General features: G+C 45.0%; 1 pseudogene; it reads left to right on the plus strand.

The window, feature by feature from the left end:
- Positions 1–1,226: 1,226 nt before the first annotated feature.
- LOC129328264 (nuclear factor 7, brain-like) lies at positions 1,227–11,464 on the plus strand (annotated as a pseudogene).
- Positions 11,465–11,516: the final 52 nt, after the last annotated feature.

The following is an 11,516-nucleotide window of genomic DNA, read 5'->3' on the forward strand; positions in this document are numbered from 1 at the left end:
TTCAAGAGGGGACTGGACAAATATATGGAGCAGAGGTCCATCAGTGGCTATTAGCCACAGGAGATAGATGGTATTCTCTTTGTGGGGAGGTGGTGCTCTGTTGTCTTGGTGCTGGAAGGAAGGCAGTGGGAGGGCTTCTGGTGTCCTGGCCTCACTGACAGTCCTTTAGATGGCACTGGATTTCTAGCCAGTGTGTGTGACAGAATGTTGGACTGGATGGGCCACTGGCCTGATCCAACATGGCTTTGCTTATGTTCTTATGTTCTTACTTCCTGTTTTGGTCCGGAAATGACATCATATCATCACCATGAAGGTGCCCCCATGTGCCCACCTCCCATTCTTCTGTTGGTTGTCAATCACAAGCCAGCAACCCAACACCAATAAACCTCATCCTTTTTCCTCACTTGTTTTCAAGCTCCTGTCATGCATGCACTGTAAGCGAATTCCAGCTGGGTAGCCATGTTAGTCTGTACTAGAAGAGCAAGATTTGGGTCTAGTAGCATTTTAAGGTGCTACTGGACCCGAATATTACACTGTAAACTAGTTTCTGAAGAATCCTGGCAGCTTGATGAAAATTCTAAGAGAGCTAGCACTCCTCAGGCAGAGAGAATACTTAAATCAGTTTTATAAATCTCTCTCTATATATATTAAATGTAGGCAACTATAATATTGCTATCGGCCATGCCATGAAAATCTGCAGCGGTCCATTTCTACACATTTTAAGCCTCTGTTAAACAGACATGACATTTTTCTCCAGGCCTTTTGGCAATGGGCAATTCCATCAATGGCATTCATAAGCATATTAATAAATGAAGAAAAGCTCTAACTGCTGAGCTTGAGAAAAGAGCAAGAGTCCAGAAGCACCTATGACACTAACAACATTTGTGATAGGGGTGTGAGCTTTTGCGAGCTGTGACTCACGAAAGCTCACACCCCTACCACAAACGTTGTTAGTTTCATAAGTGCTACTGGACTCTTGCTCTTTTCTACTACTAGACAGACCAACATGGCTACCCATCTTGAGATATGAACGGATTCCTCTGTCTACTGTGTTCCCTTCTTATAGCCTTTGATTCTCAGCTAGGGGTTCAGAGCCAAGCTACAAGTGACGAATTACACTTGCCTGGCAAGTGAACAGACTCACCTGTATTCCTCCCTGTTCACTTGCTCTCCACTTGATCAAGTGGAGCGTGAATGGCAAGTGAACAGGGAGGAATACATGCGAGTCTATTCACTTGCCAGGCAAGTGTAATTCGTCACTTGTAGCTTGGCTCTCAGTCTAGTCCTTCCTTCGGACCTCCTCTTCTCCCCGGGCCTGGCTTTCTCTAGCCTCCAGTGGAGCCTGAGGAGAACCGAAGAGAAGGGAAAGTGAAAGCAATTCCGCGGCGCCTGGAGCAGCCATGGCGGAGGCCTTCCACCCAGACCTGACGTGCTCCGTCTGCTTGGACCTCTTCACTGAGCCGGTGCTGCTCGGCTGCAGCCACTGCTTTTGCCAGGAATGCATCGCCCGCTTCTGGGGCAGCCCAGAGAGAGCGGCCACTTGCCCGGACTGCAGAGCGCCTTGCCCCGACAGAAAATATGCACCGAATCGGTTGCTGGGGAGCTTGGCCGAAAAAGCCCGGCAGATGCAACGGGAGGAAGCGGGCGGCGACACCGGCCTGGAGGAGGAGGAGGAGGGGAAGCGGGAAGGGGAAGAAGAGGAAGAGGCCCCGATGCGGGGCTGCAAGGCGCACGGCGATAGTTTGGGGCTTTCTGCACCACCGATGAAGCGCCCGTTTGTTACCGCTGCGTCGACTCGCCTGTGCACGCCGGGCACAGCTTCAGCTCCTTGCAGGATGGGGCTCAGAAGTACAAGGTGAGCGAGCCGGGCTCTGTGGAGAAGGGTGGGGCCGGCAGGCTGCCTCCTCGGCTCCTCTCACAGGTTCTTCTTTCTCTGCTCAGGAGAAGCTGGCCCAGTGGCTGGAGTCCCTGGAGGCGCGAGCGGAGGAACTGGAAAGGCGAGAGCGCCGCCAGGAGGGCCATATGGTTTCCCTGAGGGTAAGGCACCTTCCGATTACGGGTGCTAACTGGCTAAACAGAACTTGTGGGTTTCTTTCCTGACTAGATTTGAACCTCATATGCTTTCAGCTCACCTTGTGCTTCCCGCAGTTCAGAGCCCCTTGACCCTGTTGTGAGTTTGTTCGTTGTTGTTCTTGCCAAAACCTACATAAAGCATCTGCCTGGCTAGATGCTTTGACTTACAAAATCTTATATTCTGGCCTGGAAAACATTGTTAGTTACTTTCTAAGGTGCTAGTGGACTCGAATTTTATTCAACAACCGACATGCCTCTCCTAAAAGGATCCGCTCTCAACTTTTCCTCATAGGACTTGTTTTCCAGCCCCTTCACCGTCCTGGTGTCTTTTTCCTTTGGACATGCTGTAGTTTGCTGATCTCCTTCTTCAATGTGGTGCTCAGAACTGGCCACAACCCTCCTAGTGAGGCCAGACCAATACAGAATAGAGTGGGACTGTTACTTCCCATAATCTGGACAGTTTGCTTCTGTTCCTGCGGTGCAAGATTGTATTAGCTTTGTCTGTAGCTGCATCACATTGCTGGCTCATCTTTAGGTTGTGATTAATGCTCACCTATATGTGAAGTGTGAGTTGGGCTCTGACCCAAGACTCACAGCAACCCCCGGTCTCCTTCCTGCTCAGGCAGCCATTTTTTCCTGTCAAAAGCAGCGTAAGATGGAAAGGAAGGGAAGTTAAATACTCTCTTGCTGCTCCAGAGCCTATTTGGCAATCCCCACACTGTTTCTAAGGTGAGTATCAGGTCAAATGTAAAATGCGAATTGGGCCCATCTTGCATTTAATTTAATGGCACCCTTAGATACCTAGATACTTTTTGCAACTATTGCTGGTCAGCGTGTATGAAATTATCCAAATCCAGCAGCAATTGTTAATATGAGAGCCATCGTGATACAGTGGTTAGAGTAATAGACTAAGATCTGGGAGACTGCGGTTCAAATCCAGATTCTGTTGTGGAAGCTTGCTGGGTGACCTTGGACAGCCACTCACTCTCAGACTAACTTATCTCATAAGGTTGTTGTGAAGATAAAATGGAGAAGAGAAGCGTGTCTTAAACCATTTTTATTCCACAGTTTCCCATTGTGGAATAGGATATAACTGAAGAAAAACAAATAAAAATGTTACAAACTTGTCCTTATTTTCATCCATGAAATGTTAGAGAGTGTGAAAGTAATGTAAATCCAGTCATCAGGAACTGTGTCATGAGCTGCAGATAGCTGTACCCCAAAGCAAGAGCTCTAGGGGTCAGATTAGGGCTGTGTTTTGGGCCAGTGACGGTGATCTTTGGCAAGGCACTGTCTCTCAGGTGACCTGTTGCACAGTGTTGTGAGGATAAAATAAAGAGAGAACCAGGAACGGTTCCTTGAGCTCTGTGGAAAGAGGACGGGATCCAAATATCCTAGATACACACACACTTCTCACTCTTCTGTTTCAGGACTCCGCCGTATCATTGCGTGCAAATATCGAGGCCAAGTTCTCTGAATTGCAGCAGTATCTGAACCAGAGGAAAGATAAAATGCTGGCCCAACTAGAAGAGGAAGAAAAGGATGCCCACAGAGACATGGAGATCTCTTTGTGCAAGATCCAAGCAAGGCTGAATTCTGCCAGGGTTTGGAGGAACCAGGGCAAGACTGTACTGGAAAGGAAGAACGCAACTGCCTTCCTTTTGGTGAGGCTATAATGTCGTTAACAGGTCTGAAGGTAGATTGTGTGAGAGTTTGAAAATGAGGAGAGAAAGAGCTCTTTAAGATGAAATTTGGGTGATGAGAACTGGCATAGGAACAAGGATTAGGGTTTCACAGTTCCCTAGGATACAGAGGATATTAAGGCCTAGCTAGTTCTCCCTGAGATCTTAAACCTCAGCAAGTGTGAAAGCTCAGACAATGATAATAAATCCCTTCACATAGAAGATTACCATGACTGAAAGAAGGCTAGACTAAATCCCCTTTGCTATATGCTATATGCAGTTTGCTATATGCAGACCTATTTTGTATGGGTGAAAACTTAATAATTTAAACTATGCCCCCCCTTTCAGCCTGAAGCAATACATCCCAGACTGACATTTACCAGGCTTAAGAATCCTAGGAGATAAGTGGGTCTAGTGGGTACATGGAGGTGTCTAAGAGCCAAGCTACAAGTGACAACTTGAAGTGGAGCGCAAGTGAATGGCAAGTGAACAGGGAGGAATACACGCGAGTCTGTTCACTTGCCAGGCAAGTGTCATTCGTCACTTGTAGCTTGGATCAAGGAGAAGACCTCTAAGATCTTTGGGAGAAGAATTGAGTCTTCCTTTGCCAAACAAATAAAAGGCTGTGTTGTTGAACTCTGCAGAGAAAGGCTTAGAACCAACGTTAGGCTGTTCTTTGGGTGCAGAAAGAGACTAGACAGGTTTAAGAAAGGAAAAGTTAGAGTGGAGTGAGAACTTAAGAAGGGATCAGTGGTCCGTCTAGTCAGTTTGGTGTAGTGGTTAAGAGTGGCAAGACTAATCTGGAGGGTCGGGTTCGATTCCTCACTCCCCTGCTTGAAGCCAGCTGGGTGACCTTGGGTCAGTCACAGCTCTTCCAGAGCTCTCTCAACCCCACTCACCTCACAGGGTGATTGTTGTGAGGATAATAATAACACACTTTGCAAACCACTCTGAGTGGGAGTTAAGTTGCCCTGAAGGGCTGTATATAAATTGAATGTTGTTGTTGTTGTTAATCCAGCATCCTGTTTTACACAGTAGCCAACCACTTGCCCGGGGAGGGGGGGGCGGTTAAACAGAGCAGAGAGGCTGAGGCCTTCTCTTGATGCTGCCTCCTACCAGCACTTCTCTGGTTTGCTTCTCTGAATATGGAGGTTCCCTTATTCACTGTGGCTGGTAGCTACAGAAGGACCTATCCTGAGGGAGAGAAGGGATGCAAACGGGAAAGAAGGCGACTAAAATCATGCAGACAACAAAGGAGAATGCTTTTGGAAGGGGCCTGGCTTATCTCATTCTTACTCTTTTTCTCCAGGATATCCAGCCCTTCCTGCGTATGTAAGTACAGCATTTGTATTGTTCGCAAGTTTTTCTCCTCTTTAGCAGCCCCTTGGGAATAGGTATACATCTACAACAGATGGCTGAATGACAAGGTGGTGGCACTGTGCCACTTCAGACTAGTGGTGGGAAGGAATCATATTTTGAATGCTACTGCAAATAGAAAGCTAGTAAATGAGGAGGGATGGCTTCTAAGCTAGCTTTGTCTTTTGCCTGTGGGGCTTGATTTCAGTTTTCAAGGGGATTTTAAGATAAGGGAGTCACCCTCTTGGCCTGTTCACTGAAGTGGTGTGGCCGATTCTACCATCTCAGGGTAGAAATGAGCAAAGATTACATATTCATCATTTTTGCATCCCTATATTTGCTGCCCTCCACTTCTCCATTATGGCCAGCTCTGAAGAAGTATGCTGTGTGCTTTTCACTAGAGACTGATTTCTTACTGGAAAAATCTTCATAGCACATAAATGTTTTTTATTTGTTAATTAAAATATCTAGTATACAGACTTGATAATTATGCAGAAACATTGTTAAAAGTACATTTGATTGTGTGACTCAAATATGATATAAAATATGTGCATATGTTAGAGTTGCCAGCCTCCAGACGGGGCATGACATCCTCCCAGCATTACAACTATTCTCCAGACTACAGAAATCGGTTCCCCTGGCAGAAAGGTAGGGTGGCCCTTTTAGCATCACATCCCCATTGAGTGTTGTCTCCACACCACACTCTGCCCTCACTAGACACTATCCTCAAATCTCCAGGAATTTCCCAAGACACAGCTGGCAACCCTAGCGCACATGTGCAGACACACAACACTTCTCAGACAAGAAGAGTATATAATTTATTCCATCTTTTGTACAGTTGCCGTGGGATGAAACAAACTTGAGCACAAGTCACTGTCAGAACAAATTAACTGAAGCCCTACTTGAGGATGCAAATCTCTTAATTCTGTGGCATGAGTAGACCAGGCTTGATGTACTGTTGACTGTCGCTCTGATTCCTCTCCACCAGAATGAAAGAAGGGAATGAAACGACGGAAGGCAGTGGAGGCAAAGAGGACCCTTTTGCTGTTCTCTCCAAAGAACTCTGCCTGGGGAAATTCAGGGGCCCAACCCAACATCTGGCGTGTAGAGCTATGTGGTCAGCCTTCAAACTAGGTATTCAGGGACCGGGGGCAGGGAATTAGTCTGTCTAGTATATATTTATTGTTCAGAAAACTCAGGGTGGCATATATGGTTCTGCCTTCATTTTCTCTTCAAAATAGTGGTAGCCCTGCTCATGTGTTACAGTGAACACATGCAACCTGCACACACGTGCGTACACCTCTTCTGAAGGAAAAGCTCACTGTGTCACTTTACAAATGAAACAAAGAACGAATACCTGGATATTTGTGTGGTTTCAGTCACATCCAGTTGTCCATGCTTTGAATGTAACATGAGAATTACTCAACATACCTGTCAAGAAAAATCAAGCATATAACTTGTGAACAGGGCTATTGTGAGGTAGGATAAATGGGGAAGCCGAGACATGGGATGTCCAAGGTCTCTCAGTGCACTTCGTGACTAAGAGCAGAACCACAAGTGACAAAAGGCACAGATTGGACACTTGTCAGCTTCCCTCAAGTTTTGATGGGAAATGTAGGTGCCCTGGTCTTGCAGCTTGGCTCTCCGACTGCTGTCCAATGGACTTTTCAACTGTCACTTGTCCAACATTCCGCCAAGCTGCCTACATTTCCCATCAAAACTTGAGGGAAGCTGACAAGTGTCCAATCTGTGCCTTTTGTCACTTGTGGTTCTGCTCTAAGTAGGCCTTTGAACCTGGAAGGCCTGTTTACGCATTACTATGTTCTTGTGGAAACTGGGAGGACATTTGAACAGATGTATGTTGGGCATTCCACGTCTCTCAGATATATGCAGGCCCAATTCAGGACTCCAGCTCACAAGGAAAGGGGGCTTAAGCGTCTTCACCTCATGATCTTTTCCCAACTGAAACAACCCTAGGGACCAGCTATGTCCTTTATCGTGGAAACCTAACATGTACTGATAGCTACACACAGGTTTCCACATCAGGGTATATAGACACAAATAAATGTTTGGTGGGTCCCTCCAATGAAGACTGGACATTCACTATCAAGGGAGAGAAACACCCCTGCCATGTTAGAGAGCTGCTGTAGCTCAGTGGGTAAGTGGTTTGGCTGCAATTCAGCACTCTAGTGGTTTGAATCCCACTACTGCCATGAACTCAGTAGGTGGCCTTGGGTAAACCACCCCTCTCAGCCCCAGCTGTATTGCGAGGGTAATAGCAACACTAACTTGTTCACTGCTCTGAGTGGGGCACTAATCTGTCTAGAAGAGTAGTATATAAGTGCAGTTGTTGTCGTTTCCAAGTGCAGTGTCATACTGTTCCCACAGAAGAGAATGGCTGCTGTTCAGTGCTCTTGGTCAGCCATTCACTCACAGGGAACAAAGGAAAGGGACTTCTTAGTGAGTGTTAAACCTTCAATGCTTATGATTGCTTGAAGGAGATGCTTGCCCTCTCTCACCTTGAAGCTTTTGTCCTGTGGAACTCAATGGAAGCAGGTTAATTTCCTCACTTGTTACTGGTTAGCGTATGATGGAACCTGGGAAGTGACTTACTAGGGGTCCCCAATATGGCACCCAACACCTTTCCTGGTGGCCACTAAATGTTTATTCAAAGTGGGTAGAGCCAAGTGGGGGTCTTGCCAGGAGGGCTTCTGATTGATCACTGGCTGTGCAGATTAAAATAACATTGCTTCAGTGGAAGCTGCCACCATGGCCTTAATTTTATTTTCTCAGTCCTCTTTCCCAGTGTATTTTTAAGACTATTTCTCTCCTCCCCTGCAACGGGATTCCGGTGTATGTGGCTCCACCTCCTGTAGCAACCATTTTTTGATTGGCTTCACCTTCTGCGGCAGCCATTTTGTGGCTGTACCTACCACCCGGTCAGAATTCCAGAGGTGCCCACAAGCTCAAAAAGGTTGGGAAACTATGGCTTAGAGAGGTCAGTAAAATCAAGTTTGCATTCTGCAAACATAGTTAGGTATGTCTACCACTTACTCAGACTCTTCTGAAGACTGATTTAAGTATGTGAGGGAACGACAACTTCCACAGCAGCCCTGGTTTCTGGTTTAGTTTGCTTTGGAGTGCTTCCTTCTACTGTGAGGTAAAAACGATTCCCCTGTTTTAAAATACTGTAGTACAAATGTCCCAGATTCAAAGTGTCTTAGATGAAATGATAATTAAGTTTCTAGCTTGGGGGTGGATTTTGTTAATGAAATATGGATAGCTTATTCCCATTTGACAGCTAAACAGGTGCAGGAGTTTTTGGAGCATCCATTTACACACTTTTCACACAGAAGTTTCCCTGCAGGTTGAGTGCTAAACTGTAAGTTTTCCATTTATTGAATTTCCAGGGTTTCCTTGTTTCTTCCGGCTTTCTCAAATTACTTTTGCCTATTATGAGAAAGCATGGGGGAACAACACATGGAAAATGAGGAAGTTTGGAGAAAAGCCACTGTAGTTTGGCACCCAATCTTCAAGAAACCACCATGTGAAAAGACCCACGATATTATTTCCTAATCATCCTCTTTCTGTGTTTTCTCCTGTTTTGATGCAATCTTTTTGGAAAGATTGTGATCAAAGTGCCTTTGAATGCATGTGGGTATTTTGTTGCTAGGCTCACAGGACCATCATTTTTATTATAATTGAAACTGCTGAAAAACCACAGGATTAACTGTCTTTTGCATTCTAGAAAATAAGCTTGGTAACATCCTATTGAATATAGTTTTTTCCTTTCCCACCAGAGCTGGAACCTGTTGAACTGGACACCAGTACTGCTCATCCCATATTTTCTGTTTATCACAAGGGAACATATGTGATGACTGAAAAGAAGTTTCAGAAATGCCACAATAATCCAGAAAGGTTTCAGAACTATCGAATGATACTGGGGAAAAGAGGCTTCCATTCTGGTAAACATTACTGGGAAATAGAGACAAAAGATATGGCAGAATGGATTGTTGGAGTAGCCACAGAATCCATAGAAAGGAAAGTTCAGGTTCCATTACAAGATTTCAAAGGCAAGATCTGGCCTGTGCAATTGTCCGCTGCAAACGACAGTGGTCCTGAAGATGGGGCCTTAAGCCAGAGATTTGGAGTGTATCTAGACTATGACGAAGGCCAGGTCTCTTTTTATGACGCAAAAAACGAGTCTCACCTTCGTACCCATAGGGCCCAATTCAAAGAAACAGTTTATCCTTTCTTCTGGAACGCTTCAGTGGACAGTAGGAAAACAGTGTCCTTGGCAATTTGTCACAATTGGAAATACTTTTAATGCAGTATCTTTACTACACATGTAGTCCATAGCCGCCACAACTTCTGCTGGGTTTTTACTTTATTTTAATACAATGCAGAAGTCCCATTCCCCCTACCTTATTTTAACTTTTCCAGCTGTCCTTGGAACTCAGGAACATGAAGCTGACAGGAAGGTATCAGACACAAACTAGGCTGTTGGCAGCTTTTCCCATGGTGGCCTCTAGCAAATAAATAAAATCCATTGTTGTCCTTGAGCTCCAAGGTAATGTCAGTGCATGGAGGAGAAAATAATACCGCCTGAACCTGAGTCTAAGGATCCACAAGCTAAAGAGTCTCCAGATTGTGCTGCAGTGTACTTGCAGACCTGGAAAGTTAAACATGAGCCACTTCCATCAGCAAGTAGTAAACCCCTTGCTGCAAGCCAAGCTATTCCATTTCAAGTTAGAGTGCCTGTCACCAAGTCCTTGCAATTATCAGGCAGTCCAGTTTGCTACTGGAACCAGCATGTTGGTCTCTCCTGCTGATCTTTGCACACATGTACTTGGAGCCAAAGTAGCATTTCTGTGGGTGCAAGGATTTGCACCTGTGGACCTCAGCGTTTTTGTTTCTCCCCTCCCAGGGCAGCCAATCTGAAACTGGATTTCAGGGGGCATTTCTAGCTGCCACAGAAGGAGGGGGATGGGACAATCACACTCTGCTGGTGGAAATACTTGCACTCACAGAAATGCTGGTCTGGATCTGGACTGTGGGTTGCAAACAAAAGATCAGCCATGAACAAAGGATCAGAAGCATATTAGTATTAGACACAGAGCAGCACTGTGCTCCTCCACAAAAGGGTAGGGACACAACACAGACACTGCATTGTTCTACAGGGTTTTGTCTGGAGGCAAATATCACCCCTTAGAAGGACTGTGTTAATAGCCCCTCACCTGTCACATCTACAAATAAAGCAAGCATCAAGTTCTGTATGGTTTCTTAACTCTAATTCGAGCAGTGGAACAGTTATTTACATTTTCATTATGGTTTACAAAGTTTAAGTGGTAGATAAAGAAAACTACTAAGTTTAGTTTACCAAATGAGAGATGGAGCCCAATTATGATGTGTGCGCGTTATGTACAGTCAAGTCACCTCCAACCTATGGCAACCCTATGAATGACCCCCAAAACATCCAGTCAATAACAGACTTGCTCAGATCCTACAAACGGGAAGATGTGGCTTCTTTTATTGAATCAAGCCATCTTGCGTTGGGTCTTCCTCTTTTCCTACTGCCTTCCACTTTTCCTAGCATCATTGACTTTTCCAGAGAGTCGTCTTATGACGTGGCCAAAGTTCGATAGCCTCACTTTTATCATTTTCACTTATAGGGAGAATTCAGGCTTGATGTGATCTAGAACCCATTTATTTGTCTTTTAGGCTGTCCATAGTAACTGCAAAACTCTCCTCCAGTACCACATTTCAAATGAATCAGTTTTCTTCCTGTCAGCTTTCTTCATTATCCAATTTTCACATCTATACATAGTAATGAGAAATACCATTGTTTGGATTATCTTGATCTTGGTCCCCAGAGAGACATCCTTATCTTTAAGGATCTTTTCTAATTGCTTCATAGCTGCTATTCCAAGTATCGGCGTTCTTCTGATTTCTTGGTTAGTTTCCCCTTCGTTTGAAATTTTGATGTCAATCACATTTTTTAAATTATTGGAGGAGCTACAAGCTAATACAGCCTATCACTTGTGCGATACTAGAGTGTGCATACCATTCCACACATGTAATCTTTACAACAGCCCTGTAAGATGAAACAGCATAATTATTCAGGTATTATAGATGGGAGACTAATGCTAAGAGAACATAGTGAGTTCATGGAGATAGGAGATCTGAGCTGGCACCCTCCATAGCTATAGCACAACCCTGCAGCCACTGCACTGTATCTGGTGAGGGCATGTGTGCATAACTGTGAGGCTATTTTGCTTCTGGCGTGTTACTGTAAACCGGAATGATGAAGATTCATATTAAAGATGGCTTTTCTCCTTATAAAAGTGGTATCTCGTTTATTAAGATAGAAAAGGACTGATATTGAGATTGCTGGAAAGCAAATTA

Source organism: Eublepharis macularius, chromosome 4 (assembly GCF_028583425.1).
Source record: "Eublepharis macularius isolate TG4126 chromosome 4, MPM_Emac_v1.0, whole genome shotgun sequence".
NCBI classification, from domain to species: Eukaryota; Metazoa; Chordata; class Lepidosauria; order Squamata; family Eublepharidae; genus Eublepharis; species Eublepharis macularius.